A 14,740-nucleotide genomic window follows, 5' to 3' on the forward strand; every position below is an offset into this window, starting at 1 on the left:
CAATGTCCTAAACCTTGGCATAAAGGGCACAATTGCAGAATTAGAGAATGATGTGAAGCTTGAAAGTATTGTGAACCATGAAGACAGTGGTGAACCTCAAAAGGACATGCACAGGTTGGTGAAATAGGTGGTAAAGCGGCAGATTCAATTTAATGCAGAAAAGTATGAAGTGATTAATTAGGTAGTAAGAACGCAGAGGCAATGAAAAATAAAGAGGGTGTGGGAATAAAGGGACCGCGATGTACAGAGGCATGAATCATTGAAAGTGACTTTATCAATCGAGGCACAGAGCACAAAATCGGTGAGGTTATGTTAAAACCGTACAAAATACTGGCTCAGCTTCAACTGGAATATTGCACACAGTTCCTGGGCATCACACCTCAGAAAAAAACTGGAAGGGCATTAGGGAGTGCAGAAAGAAATCACATGAATATTTCCAAGGATGAAGAAATTAGTTGCACAGAAAAAGTGGGGAAATCGTGACTGTTTTCCTTGGTAAGAGAAGGTTGAGAGGAGATTTGATAAAGATATTCTAAATCATGATGGGTCAGGATAGAGCAAGTACAGAAAAACTCTTCCTGTTGGTGGGAAGGTGGCGAAAGACAGGGCACAGAGAGCAAAAGAAGCAGTGACGACATGAGGAAACATGTTCTCACACGGCGACTGGAATGCAGATGTGGTGGAGGCACGAACATTTGAGGCCTTCAAAGGGAGTTGGATCATTATCTGAAAAGGAAAACTGTGCAGGGCTAAGGGGAGGGGAGTGGCACTGGGTGAATTGTTCCTTCAGTGGGCTAGCACAGGCATGACAGACCGAGTGGCCTCCTTCTGTGCTGTAACCACTCAAACATTGAGGGATAATACCCAAGGGGACCACCCTGATCTTGCACAAGAGAAGGCATGTGGGCCCGTAGTGTAAGGCTGTGGCTGAAAGACAGGGGACGGGACTTGCTGTCCCACCTGCCCCGTTTGCCCATGCGGAGAGCCCCGCCGGACGCGTGATCCGTCATTCCCGCATCCGGCCAATGGGGTTTCCCATTGTGGGCCACCCAGCGCTGTCGGGAAACACGTGGGCGTGGGTGGCGCTGCCAGCAGGGTGCAGGATCCCACCAACAGAGAATCCCCCAATAGACCTCTAGCAGCACTGCACTCCCTCAGTCTTGAACTGTAGCATCAGCCTTGAGTCTGTGCTCAGAATGCAATGGTCGGATTTGAACTCACAACCTCCTGACTCAAGGGTGGGAGTGCTAGCCACTGAGGCATAGCTGATACCAAATTCCCAGGTTTGGTCACACCCCTTTTCTTCAAAGGTGCCGAGCATTTTCTTTAAAAACAAAGTACAATTGTAACAGAAGACACAGAAAGATTACAACGTTTGATTCAAGTAAGATTTAGCTGCTCTTTCCTAGTTACTGTTATGTTTCACATTTGCTCAGGATCACATATCATATTTCAATCTATAATTAAAAGCACATTGAGGCTCACTTCTGAAGTGACTTTTTTTTTAGCAGTCACGGTGCGCATTTGAGTCTCTCGCAATCTCTCCCTGTACACAACTGGTAATAATGGATTCACTTACAGATGTACCACTGACGGCTCATTCTACACACCACATCTGAAGGCTAGGTAACATTTCTCCCAGTTGTGTGTTTTCCACCTCAAAGACGCTGGGTCTTGAACGGCCAGCCTTACCTGCTCTCCAGGCCTGACAGACCATTTAAGGACTGAGCAGTGCTTGACACTGGAGAATACCAGTCAGAAATAGCCTTAGTAACTCAGCAATAAATCAAGGTCAGCTGATCTCGAAATCTCTGTGCACTGACAAGGCAGCCACTCCTCCCCCTCTAAGGCTCCGCATGTATGATACATGTGTAGAATGACATAACATACAACACGGAAACAGGCTTTTAGGCCCACAACTGGTTCATACTAGTGTTTCTGCTTCACACGAGCCTCCTCCCTCCCACTTAACCTGATCAGCACAACATACATCTATTCCTTTCTCCTTCGTGGGTTACCCCTGAAACACACCTATCCTCAACAGCCCCACACAGTTATGGGTTTTCTGATCTCACCTCGAGGTAAAGACTTTTCTCCTGAAATTCTGTCCAGACGATGGATAGATTCTGTGGATAGAGGCCGGGAGATTCTCTGACCTAGGGCGGCATTCTCCCCTAGGAGTAGGGGAGTGGCGCCAACCACTCAGGGGTCGGGCCTCCCAAAGGTGGGGAATTCTCCCCACCTTTGGGGGCCAGCCCCGCGCCGGAGCGGTTTGCACCAGAAGACTGGCCCAAAAACCGGCGCCCCCGGCAGCGGGGCTGTCGGCGCATGCGCCGGCAGTGACGTCAGCGGCAGCTGGCCGCTGACGTCACTGCCGGCGCATGCGCGATGTGGGGTTCTCTTCCGCTTCCACCATGGCGGCCGCGGAAGGAGAAATAGTGCACTCAGGGCACTGGCCCGGAGTCTGAGTGGGGGGCCCCGATCACGGGCCAGGCCACCGTGGGGGCACCCCCAGGGGTTCGATCACCCCCTGCCCCCCCAGGACCCCGGGGCCCGCTCGCGCCGCTGATCCCGCCGTTCCAGAGGTGGTTCAAACCTCGGCGGCGGGAGAGGCCTCCCAGCGGCGGGACTTCAGCCCATCCGGGCTGGAGAATCACCGCAGGGGCCTCTCCGATCGGAGTGGCGAGATTCCGCCGCCGCCACTTCCCGGGTGGCGGAGAATCTCTGCCACGGCTGGGGCGGGATTTTAGGCAGCCCCAGGCGATTCTCCGACCCTGCTGGGGGTCGGAGAATTTCGCCCCTTGTCTGCCCTGTCACTGCTGCCGGCGATATCAGCAGAATTTGGTGCTCAGCCAAAGCTCCATTCACTGCAGGGGGATCGGAGAATCCCAGCCGTGGGCGAGGTCGGAGAATTCCGGCTAGAGTCTTGTTACATAAGGGAATCTAAGGTTATCGGGGGGTAGATAGGAATTCGAAACACAAACAGATCAGTCATGATCTTATTCAATGGCAGAGCAGGCTCAAGGGGCCGAATGGCCTAATCCTGCTCCTAATTCAGGTATTTGTAATTTGTATACATGAACTGATATCAATCTGCAGACCTTTGGACTATCCTTCATTCCTGTTTTTTCTAAGACACATCAGTTGATCCTTCATGGTTCACAGCTATATTTCTTAGGATATGCCTTTTATATGACAAAGTGTTTATTCTCGAGTTGTATATGGATAGTCAAGCCTGATTTGACTTGATCAACTCTAAGTTAGAGGATGGGGAATAATGGAATCAATGTGGGGAGGGATGAAAGGGAGGGGGAAATGAGGGGAGTGACACTAGAATGCCTGACAACAAAAATTGAATTAAATAATTTCTGGCAAACTGCAGTTTGGCTTCAGACCAAAATATTATAAAGACAATTGCGGAGTTACCTTCTGTCGTTAGATCTACTATTGAGTGGATCACTGATACTGCCTCAGATGTATGTGAAAGTGATTTTGGTGTCTTCTCTTGCACATGGTGTCTATTCATGGTATTGAATGGCCAGGCTGTATGCCTACAAACCAACATCAAAGCCCATCTTTCTGTCACTGCATTTCAACTCATAATTCACCCAGGAACCCACCAAGGCTCCTTAGACAGCAGCTTCCAAACCCATAACCACTGCCATCTAGAAGGACAAGGGCAAGAGACACATGGGAATACCAATGCCTGGAAATTCCTTTCCAAGTCACTCAGCATCCTGATCTGGAAATTTATCCAAAGGATAAATGAGGAAATGATAACCTGAGGAAGGAGCAGTGCTCCGTAAGCTAGTGTTTGAAACAAACATGTTGGACTTTAACCTGGTGTTGTAAGATTTCTTACTGTGCTCACCTCAGTCCAACGCCGGCATCTCCTCATCATGGAAGTTTATCAATGTTCCTTCACTGTCGCTGGGTCAAAATCCTGGAACACCTTCCTTACTAGCACTGTGGGTGTTCCTATGAAACATACACCATAGCAGTTCAAGAAGGCAGCTCACAGCCAACTTCTCAAGGTCAATCTTTTTAAAATATCCATTCAAGGGATGTGAACTTTTTCTGGCTAGGCCAGCATTCATTGCCCATCCCACACTGTTCTGCAGGAGGGAGTTCCAGGATTTTGAAAAGTGCTCAGGAACCTGGGTGTGCAATGGGCAATAAATGGACAATAAATGCTGGCCTGCATCAATCCTGAAAATATACCAGGTGCACATGAACAAAAATGTGCTGTGAACTTGCTTACTCTGTAAAGCGATGCCAAAACTCCAGATATGGAACAAGTGGATCATAAGTGGACTAATTGCTTCTTCAATTGCGAGTGGCTGGCACTTCAAAACATCATGCAAACACAGTGGGCTGAATTTTCTTTCTGAGGTGGAATCGGAGTAGGTTCTGGGGCTGTTGTGCTGACAGCTTCTCACTACCAGGTGGCCCGGTAGGGCAGCATGGTAGCATGGTGGTTAGCATAAATGCTTCACAGCTCCAGGGTCCCAGGTTCGATTCCCGGCTGGGTCACTGTCTGTGCGGAGTCTGCACATCCTCCCCGTGTGTGCGTGGGTTTCCTCCGGGTGCTCCGGTTTCCTCCCACAGTCCAAAGATGTGCGGGTTAGGTGGATTGGCCATTATAAATTGCCCGTAGTGTCCTAAAAAAAAAGTAAGGTTAAGGGGGGGTTGTTGGGTTATGGGTATAGGGTGGATACATGGCTCGGCACAACATCGAGGGCCGAAGGGCCTGTTCTGTGCTGTACTGTTCTATGTTCTATGTTCTATGCCATTCTGTTGGAATAATCTGAACTCTAGCCTATTTCTAGGGGTGAAGGCTACCAGTCTGTCAGCAGCAGGTAATTAATTGTGCCAATCAAAGTGCCAAATCTGGGCACTCTTCACGAACTGTATGAATTTTCCAGATGGCATATGGGCCCCTGATGTAGCTGAAGTCTGAATAGTCTATGGTGGCATCGCCTGGTGCGAAGTTCACATTGGACTGTGAGGGCTGCAGTGACATCTGGCGGCCTTTGTGTGAAGGAGGTCCCTTTCTGCAATGATGGCCTGGCAACTGCGGCTACGGTATCTTTTCAAGTCTTCAGAGGGCTTCTATCTGGAGGCACCCTTTTAGCCTCCTACCTGCAGCAGCAATGTCCACTTTTTCTTATGAGGCTGCTGGCTGCCTTGAGCCTTTGATGCTCCCATTGGCCCTCCTGCCTGCAGAGCCTTCCCGCCATCCCTAATTGGTAATAGCTCCCGGAGTCAGCTTCTTAATTGGACGCCTCCTTGTAAATATTCTCCAGGGTCTGTCAACAACCAATTGCAGGTTCTGGACTTAGAATTCAGCCTGGCATTGTGATTGGGACTCTGGAACCAAATTTCGGCTGTGTGTGGCATTGTCATGACAAATAGAGAGATGTCATATGATGACATTTCAATCAATCCTTTTCAAAACTGGATGCAAACAAATTTGAGCAACAGACTGCCAAGTCTCAAGGAAACAGCTAATTAAATGTGGACATTCATTGGCATCTGGGGGTTTCAAACATCTCTTTGTTTAAGGATGGGAAAGCACACAGGAAATAAAGAATTTCCAGGCTGCCTGGAAATTAATAATAATACCAGGCTTGGTGCATCTCAAAGTTGTTAAACCACAACACAGCTTGTGAAATCAACATGACCACCAACCGCTTATTTGGAAAAGACTTTGAACTTGTGAAGAGTCTTGGTCTGCTAAAAGAAATGACTAGAAGCTGTTTGCAGATTACTTCCTCAAAAGCTATTAGTTCCAGCAGTCTGTGAAACAGACTCGAAGCTAAGCTGCAAGACACTAGGCAGCCTGAGTGTGTCACCTGTTCCAGTTAAAGTTTATTTGAGAACAAACCCACTGCTTCCTTGGCTACCAGAGGTCTTGTAGCCTGCTGAGAATCCTTTCACTTTACATGACCAATCCTGCCATGTGAGAGAGCAGAGGTCTTCAATCAGAAATTGAGATAGTCATGATCTGTTAAAGTACATTACCTTACAATAACAATCTTTATTGTCACAAGTAGGCTTCCATTAACACTACAATGAAGTTATGTGAAAAGCTCCTAGTCGCCACATCCCGGCACCTGTTCGGGTACACCGAGGGAGAATTCAGAATGTCCAATTCACCTACCAAGCACATCTTTCGGGACTTGTGGGAGGAAACCGGAGCACCCGGAGGAAACCCACACAGACACAAGGGGGAGAACGTGCCGATTCCTCACAGACAGTGATCAAAGCTGGGAATCTAACCTGGCACCCTGGCGCTTTGAAGCAACAATGCTAACCACTGTGCTACCATGCCACCTTCACCTGTATCTAATCTTTGTGTGCTTGAGAGTGTGAGTGGGAACGAGAGTGTGAGATTTTAATTTGGGGCAGGTGGGAGAATAATTAACCTTTTATTTTGTTTAAACTCACGAAAACATGCCGCTGTGCTTATTTAATTGGGAGCCAAACTCCGAGGGTAAGCAAATGCACACATATCATGGGAGGTAAGGGAACACGCACATTCTTTCCATGACACTGTGAATAATACTCCAGTGGAAGTGTATTCTCCATGATGATAAATTGACAAGAGAATTAAGAATGAGAAATTAAAAATGGAATTAAGAAACTGTGCATTGGGCTCCATGACATCATCCTCAGAAGAAAGGAGCTTCTGGAATGCAGGGAAGAGTCACAGAGGAAGACTGTGTGGCCACCATAAATTCCACAGTTGTGCTGCCAAGCATGTTAAGTTGTATTTTTTCTTCACCAAGCAAATGACGAGTTGAAAGATCATCGACTTGAAATGTCAACCCTCTTTCTCTCTTCATGGTGTCTGGTCTGCTGAGTATTTCCAGCATTTTCTGTTTGCATCAGGGAATAGAATGTTCTGCTTGTTCCTCCTCAGTAAACAGTGGAAGCCCAAGATTTAGAGTGCCCAATTCATTTTTTCCAATCAAGGGGAAATTTAGCGTGGCCAATCCACCTAGCTCACACATCTTTTGGGTTGTGGGGGCGAAACCCACGCAAACATGAGGAGAATGTGCAAACTCCACACGGACAGTGACCCAGAGCCGGGATCGAACCTGGAACCTCGGCGCCGTGAGGCCGCAGTGCTAACCCACTGCGCCACCGTGAGTGGCAGCCCAAGATGATACACAGTGACTCACCTTTCAAAATTAAAGTGTGGCTAAAGCCATGAGATTAGTCAGCAGAAGTGGGATGTGACAGGCTGAGCTGTGGCACAAGTGCCTGCACTCAATAGCTCCCAGTCCACGACATTTTCATTTTAAAATTCTCAACCTTGTGATCAGATCAGTTTGTGCCTTCAACCATCTCTGTCCTTATAGCTCCCTCCAGTTCTGCAACCCTTTGTGTTTGTTCTGCTCCTCTCTTGCACACCTCCAATTTTGTTTCCCTCCGATTTTGGAGGCTGTGCCTTCAGCAACAAGGCACTAAGCTCTGGTATTTCTTCCCTAAAATTGTCACCTCTCTAACTATCCGTCTCCTCCTTTCCGTCACTGCTCATAAGCCTTTTGGTCACCGGTCCTTTATTTGGCTTGGTATCAAATGTCGTTTGATAACTGTCCTGTGAAATGTCTAGGATGTTTTGCTACATGAAAGTTGCGATCTAATTTCTGCATTATAACTGAGAGGGAGTTTGTGGGCGGCAGAGTCAGCTAAGAGATCTCTTGCGTAGCTAACGCAAAGAAGATTGGATTACTGGGTTGCAGCATTCAGAGGATGACTAGCGATTAATCTGCAAGAGGTTTTCAAAAGCCTCAGAAACCGTACCAAGATACCGTCAGATCCCTCAGCCCTTCCCAACATTCCATTGCCACTTTGAAAGGATGTCTCCTTTTTAAAAAGTTATTTCACTGGTCTGACATTGCTGGCTGTGGCAGGCTTTTTATTGTCCACCCTACGTTTAATCCTTTTGATGTCTTTATCTTTGCTGTCGACCCCACAAATGAACCCAATCCTCCCATTCTGCACCATTTAAAGGGCTTTTAGGAAGTGATAGAAAGGAATTATTCAGTCGTATTTGAAAATACTTTTTCAATGCTTGGTGAGCAGTAAAGGTGAAAGGAACAGCGTGAAGTGCAGCAGTAAAGTTGCATCAAATGATCAGCTTACGAGCTGTAAAGTTCAATGTAATCTTTTCAGAGTGTGAACTCCAGGACGGGATTCTTCGGTCTCCCAGCCGCGTGTTTCTCGGCGGCGCACCGTTCGCTGGCGGCAGGATTCTCTACTCCTGCTGCTTGTCAATGGGATTTCCCATTGAAGCCTTGCCATACCTCCGGGAAACTCACGGGCAAGTGTGCGCTGCCAGTGGGAACAGCGAATCGTAACGACCAGAGAATTCTGGCCGTGGTTTCCAATAACCTGCACACTGTTCACAATTTGCCTATTTTATAATCATGTTCCATCTTAACCCAGGCACTTGATTTGCTTAAAATGTAAATATTAATCCAATAGAGTTGGTATGGAGGTAAGTAAGTATGATTCCACAGGCAGGAGGGTGATTATCCAGAGGGCGCAGATTCAGGACAGTTGGGAAAAGTACAAGGCGACACATGGAGAGAATTAGAAACTCACGGCTGGGTGATTCAGAAGTTGGAGGAAAAGGCGTCCGAGCAAGAAGACCATTTAAGCGCTGTGGAGGTGGGGCTGATCAACAACCACCAGAAATGGTTGCAGGAGAGGTTGGGGGACTTGGAGAATAGGTCCAGATGACAGAACCTGAGGATCGTCGGCCTCCCTGAGGGCAGTGAGGGTTCGGACACGAGGGCATATGTGACAAGTATGCTGGAAAAGGTGATGGGAGGTGGGGCATTTACGTGGCCCTTAGAAGTGGACAGAGCTCATAGAACTCTTGCAAGGAAGCCACAAGCGAATGAACTGCTGAGGGTGATGGTGGTGCGAATGCACCGGTCCCTGGACAAGAAACAGATCTTGCGGTGGGTCAAGCAGGTATGAAGCTGTGTGCGGGAGAACTATGAGTGGCGCATCTACCAGGACCTGGCATGGAACTGGCCAGAAGGCGAGCCGGATTTAGCATGGCAAAATCGTCCCACTTCAAGAAGTGGGTGAAGCTCGGGATGTTCTATCCAGTGCGTCTTTGGGTCACATTTGAGGGCCAGGAACTTTATTTTGAATCACCGGACGAAGCTATGAACTTTATCAAGGACAAAAAGTTAGCAGGGGATTAAGTTCACTGAACCCTGGGGGAGGGCATTGTGGTGGCGATTTGGTCAAAATCACTTCTGTGCTGTCTTGAATATGCAGTACTCTCTGTAACAAGGGTTTTTTTTGCCCCTTCCTTTTTTCTTTGGTTTTCATTGTGATAAGATGTTTGAGCAGCTGCTCAGAAATCTGTTCCATTGGAAGGTGGGTGGAGGGTTTTTTCTCCTGTTTGTTTACTGGGGTGTGGTGATATAACCACTGTAGTGATGTGTACTTGCAGTAGGGGGATATATGCCTGTACCTGTAATACAGGTTCCTCCTGTAAGCCCCTGCCGGCTAGCTCCACCCACAGGGAGCTTGTGTATAAATATGCGTGTGAGTCACTCAGACCCGAGTCTACAGTTGCACATGGAGGAATAGCATCGCACAGCAATAAAGCCTCTATTGTACTTGTCTCTCATCTTTGAGTATAATTGTTAGCGCCACAATTTATTGCAGTGTGATTTTCCGTTCACCATGGACATCAGAATCAAGCCTGACCGTCTGCAGTTGGATCCGCAGTCGCCTCACACCAGAAAAGACTTTGTTCACTGGCTCGCAGTCTTTGAGGACTACATCTCTTCAGCGGACCCTCCCCCGACGGAGGCTCAGAAAAAGCAACTCCTGTACTCCAGACTTAGCTCCAGTGTCTTTCCGCTAATTCGAGATGCGCTTGACTACACCAGAGCTATGGAACTGCTCAAGGAGAACTATGCACAGTCGGCGAACACCCTGTTTGCGAGGCATCAACTCTCTACTTGCGTCCAGCAGCCGGGAGAGTCGATTGAGGACTTCTGGAGGGCCCTTATACCTCTGGTACAAGACTGCGACTGCCGGGCCCTCACAGCCACGGAACACTCTGATTTGTTCATGCGCGATGCCTTTGTTACAGGCATTGCCTCGGACCCCATCCGGCAACAAATGCTGGAAGAGGCCGCCCCCGACCTCGCGGCCGCAAAGGCTCTGGCGCTTTCCATGACAGCCGCCTCCCGTAGTGCGCGATCTTACTCCGCTAGCCACTCGGCCCACCCGTCCTACCACTCGTGGACCCCGCAAACGGCCCCCCAGGCCCACCCATCCTACCCCTCATGGACCCCGCAAACGGCACCCCCCCAGCAGCCGCCCCCGCGCACTGCTCCTGCGCAGCTCGCTGCATCGCGCTCCCTGGGGGTCCCCACTGTTACTTCTGCGGTCAGCAGAAGCACCCCCGCCAGCGCTGCCCAGCCCGCACCGCGGCCTGCAAAGCTTGTGGAAAGAAAGGCGGTGCAGCGGTGTGTCAGTCCCGGATGTTTGCCGCTATCGCGCCCCCGGTCCCCTCGCCTCAGCCGCTCGCTCAATGGGCCCCGCCGTCCGCATCACCCAACCCCACGTGCGATCAGCAGGCGCCGCCATCTTTCTCCGCCCCGCCACGCGCCCTCCATGGACGCCGCCATCTTCATCCACCACCGCCATGTGCGTTCCATGGGCGCCGCCATTTTGTCCCGACCCCACAACGTGCGCTCCATGGGGCCACGGGACACGGGTCGCTACCGCTCCTCGTCGGACTCATCTGACTCGACCGCCGATCGCCCGCTACTCGCCTCCGTTATGCTCGACCAGTCGCGTCCTCGCAACCTGGCACCCTCTTCCACATCGGTGCTGGTCAGTGGCCACGTGACCTCCTGCCTCATCGACTCCGGGAGCACCGAGAGCTTCGTCCACCCGGACACGGTAAGGCGCTATTCTCTTGCGATCCATCCCGCCAACCGGCAGATCTCTCTCGCCTCCGGGTCCCACTCTGTCCCGATCCAGGGTTTCTGCCTGGTTAAACTTACTGTACAGGGCGTGGAATTTCGACCGTTTCCGTCTGTACAGTCTCCCCAACCTCTGCGCGTCACTCTTACTAGGCCTGGATTTCCAGTGCAATCTCCAGAGCCTCACCCTCAAATTCGGCGGACCCCTACCTCCCCTCACCGTTTGCGGCCTCGCGACCCTCAAGGTTGAGCCTCCCTCACTCTTTGCCAATCTGATCGCAGACTGCAAGCCCATCGCCACCAGGAGCAGACGGTACAGCACCCAGGACAAGGCCTTCATCAGGTCCCAGCTGCTTCGGGAGGGTATCATCAAGGCCAGCAACAGCCCTTGGAGAGCTCCGTGGTAGTGGTTAAGACCGGGGAGAAGCACAGGATGGTCGTGGACTACAGCCAGACCATCAACCGGTACATGCAGCTCGACGAGTACCCCCTCCCCCGCATTTCTGATATGGTCAATCAAATTGCACAGTACCGGGTCTTCTCTACTATTGACCTGAAATCCGCCTACCACCAGCTCCCCATCCGTAAATCGGACCGTCCCTACACTGCCTTCGAGGCAGACGGTCGTCTGTACCAATTTCTTAGGGTTCCCTTCGGCGTCACGAATGGAATCTCGGTATTTCAACGAGAAATGGACCGAATGGTTGACCGGTACGGACTGCAGGCCACCTTCCCGTACCTCGACAATGTCACCATCTGCGGCCATGACCAGCAGGACCATGATGCCAACCTTTCTAAATTCCTCCACACCGCATCTCTCCATAATCACACGTACAACAAGGAGAAGTGCGTGTTCTGCACAGACCGCTTAGCTATCCTCGGCTACATAGTCCAAAACGGACTACTGGGGCCCGACCCCGACTGCATGCGCCCCCTCATGGAGCTTCCACTCACCCACTGCCCCAAGGCTCTCAAACGCTGCCTTGGGTTCTTTTCTTATTACTTCCAGTGGGTCCACAATACGCGGACAAGGCCCGCCCACTTATCCAGTCCACACATTTTCCTCTCTCGGCCGAGGCACAACAGGCCTTTGCCCACATTCGATCTGACATAGCCAGGGCCGGGATGCACGCAGTAGATGAGACACTGCCTTTCCAAGTAGAAAGTGATGCTTCAGATGTCGCACTTGCCGCCACGCTGAATCAGGCAGGCAGACCCGTGGCATTCTTTTCACGCACCCTCCACGACTCCGAAATTTGGCATTCCTCTGTTGAAAAGGAGGCCCAGGTAATCGTTGAAGCGGTGCGGCACTGGAGGCATTACCTGGCCGGCAGAAGATTCACTTTCCTCACTGACCAACGGTCGGTAGCCTTCATGTTCAACAACACGCAGCGGGGCAAGATCAAGAATGACAAAATCTTGCGGTGGAGAATCGAGCTCTCCACCTTTAACTACAGATCTTGTATCGCTACGGCAAGCTCAACGAGCCCCCAGATGCCCTCTCCCGAGGTACATGTGCCAGCGCACAAGTGAACCAGCTCCGTGCCTTGCACGAGAGCCTTTGCCATCCGGGGGTCACTCGCTTGTACCATCTAATCAAAGCCCGTAATCTGCCCCACTCCGTTGAGGAAGTACGGACAGTCACCAGTGACTGCCAAATCTGTGCCAAGTGCAAGCCGCACTTCTACCGGCCAGATCGCGTGCGCCTGGTGAAAGCGTCCCGCCCCTTTGAACGCCTCAGCGTGGACTTCAAAGGACCCCTCCCCTCCACCGACCGCAACATCGACATCCTTAGTGTGGTCGATGAATTTTCTAGGTTCCTCTTTACCAACCCATGCCCGGATATGACGTCTGCCACCGTCATCAAGGCCCTGGATTCCATTTTCGCCCTGTTCAGTTTTCCAGACTACATCCACAGTGACAGGGGATCCTCGTTCATGAACGATGAGCTGCGTCATTTCCTGATTAGCAGAGGTATCGCCTCCAGCAGGACGACCAGCTGCAACCCCCGGGGAAACGGACAGGTAGAGAGGGAGAACGGGACGGTATGGAGGGCCGTCCATCTGGCCCTACAGTCCAGGAACCTCCCAGCCGCTCGCTGGCAGCAGGTCCTCCCTGACGCACTCCATTCCATTTGGTCGCTACTGTGCACCACAACTAACAGTACACCCCATGAACGTGTTTTTGCCTTCCCTCGGAAGTCGACATCCGGGGTATCGCTCCCGACATGGCTCCCGACTCCGGGCCCAGTCCTTCTCCGTAGGCATGTCCGGCACCACAAGGCGGAACCCCTGGTGGACAAAGTATGCCTTCTCCACGCCAACCCTCAGTATGCCCACGTGGAGTTCCCCGACGGCCGCCAGGACACAGTCTCGCTCTGGGACCTGGCTCCCTCAGGTGCCGATCCCATGCCCACGCCCCTTTTTACCCCCGCGCCACCCTCCTTTTCCCCGGCACCCCCCTATTCATCCCCACCAGGTCCATCCCTTGTCGCCCTGCCCACACTGGGGGACACGGAAGATTTTGTCTCACTTTCAGAGTCATCCCGCCAGCAGCCAGCACCAACACCGCCAGCACCTGCACCATCGTTGCCATCACCGCCTGTGCCGACGTCGCCACCACAGCTACGCCGATCACAGCGGAACGTTCGACTGCCGATTCGGCTCAACCTGTAACCTGCTAACCGGATGGACTCTTGGTTTTCTTTGTTTGGACCCTCTTGTAAATAGCTCATCCTTTGTATTATAGTTACACGTCACCCCCGCCGGACTCATTTTTTTACAGGGGGTGAATGTGGTGATATAACCACTGTAGTGATGTGTACTTGCAGTAGGGGGATGTTTGCCTGTACCTGTAATACAGGCTCCTCTGGTAAGTCCCTGCCAGCTAGCTCCGCCCACAGGGAGCTTGTGTATAAATATGCGTGTGAGTCACTCAGACCCGAGTCTACAGTTGCACATGGAGGAATAGCATCGCACAGCAATAAAGCCTCTATTGTAATTGTCTCTCGTCTTTGAGTATAATTGTTAGCGCCACATGGGGACTGTGATGCTTTGAATATTTATGTCCAAATGGGGGGGGGGGGGGGGGGAAGAGGGAGAACCATGAGGAGATAGGATGTCTGATGCCATGGGCGGGAGCTACCAGGCTAGCTAGGTGAGCTAGCTCATAGAAACACAGTGAGGGGTGAGCAGGTGATAAGTTTGATATGGGGGTTGCGTTTCTGGCGCTGTTACTAGGGGGGAGGAAGGGTTGGGGGGAGCTGCTCACAGGGGAGGAACTGTTAGTAGGGGACAAAAGGGAGGTCGAGGTCGGCGGAGGCCTGAGGACGGGCCTGAGGAGGCGAGAGGTGCGAGCTGGCGGCTGGCCTAAGAAGGGTGATGGGTAATCGGCAGGGGTACAGGTGGGGGGGTGGGACGGGAAGCCCCCAGAGTCGACTGATTACTTGGAACGCCAGAGGGCTGAATGGGCCGGTTAAGAGGTCTTGTGTGTTCACACATCTGAGGGGATTGAAGGCGGACGTGGCAATGTTACAAGAAACACACCTGAAGATTATAGACCAGACCAGATTGAGGAAGGGGTGAGTCGGCCAGGTATTCCATTTAGGGCTGGACTCTAAGATCAGGGGGTCGTGATCCTAATTAACAAACGGGTGGCATTTGAGGCAGGGAGAATCATGGCAGATGAGGGGGGCAAGTACATTATGGTGAGTGGGAAGCTTGAGGGAATGCGGGTGGTACTCGTGAATGTATATGCACCAAACT

The 14,740-nt window shown here is 51.2% G+C and overlaps 1 protein-coding gene across 1 annotated transcript in view; it reads right to left on the reverse strand.

The window, feature by feature from the left end:
- Positions 1 to 1,732, reverse strand: part of LOC119954124 — a 93,250-nt gene extending 91,518 nt beyond the window's left edge. The window contains exon 1 of the mRNA XM_038779045.1: positions 1,580 to 1,732. The gene's annotated coding sequence lies outside the window, so the exon portion shown is untranslated. The remainder of the gene's footprint in view (positions 1 to 1,579) is intronic.
- Positions 1,733 to 14,740: the final 13,008 nt, after the last annotated feature.

This window comes from Scyliorhinus canicula, chromosome 19 (genome assembly GCF_902713615.1).
Source record: "Scyliorhinus canicula chromosome 19, sScyCan1.1, whole genome shotgun sequence".
NCBI classification, from domain to species: domain Eukaryota; kingdom Metazoa; phylum Chordata; class Chondrichthyes; order Carcharhiniformes; family Scyliorhinidae; genus Scyliorhinus; species Scyliorhinus canicula.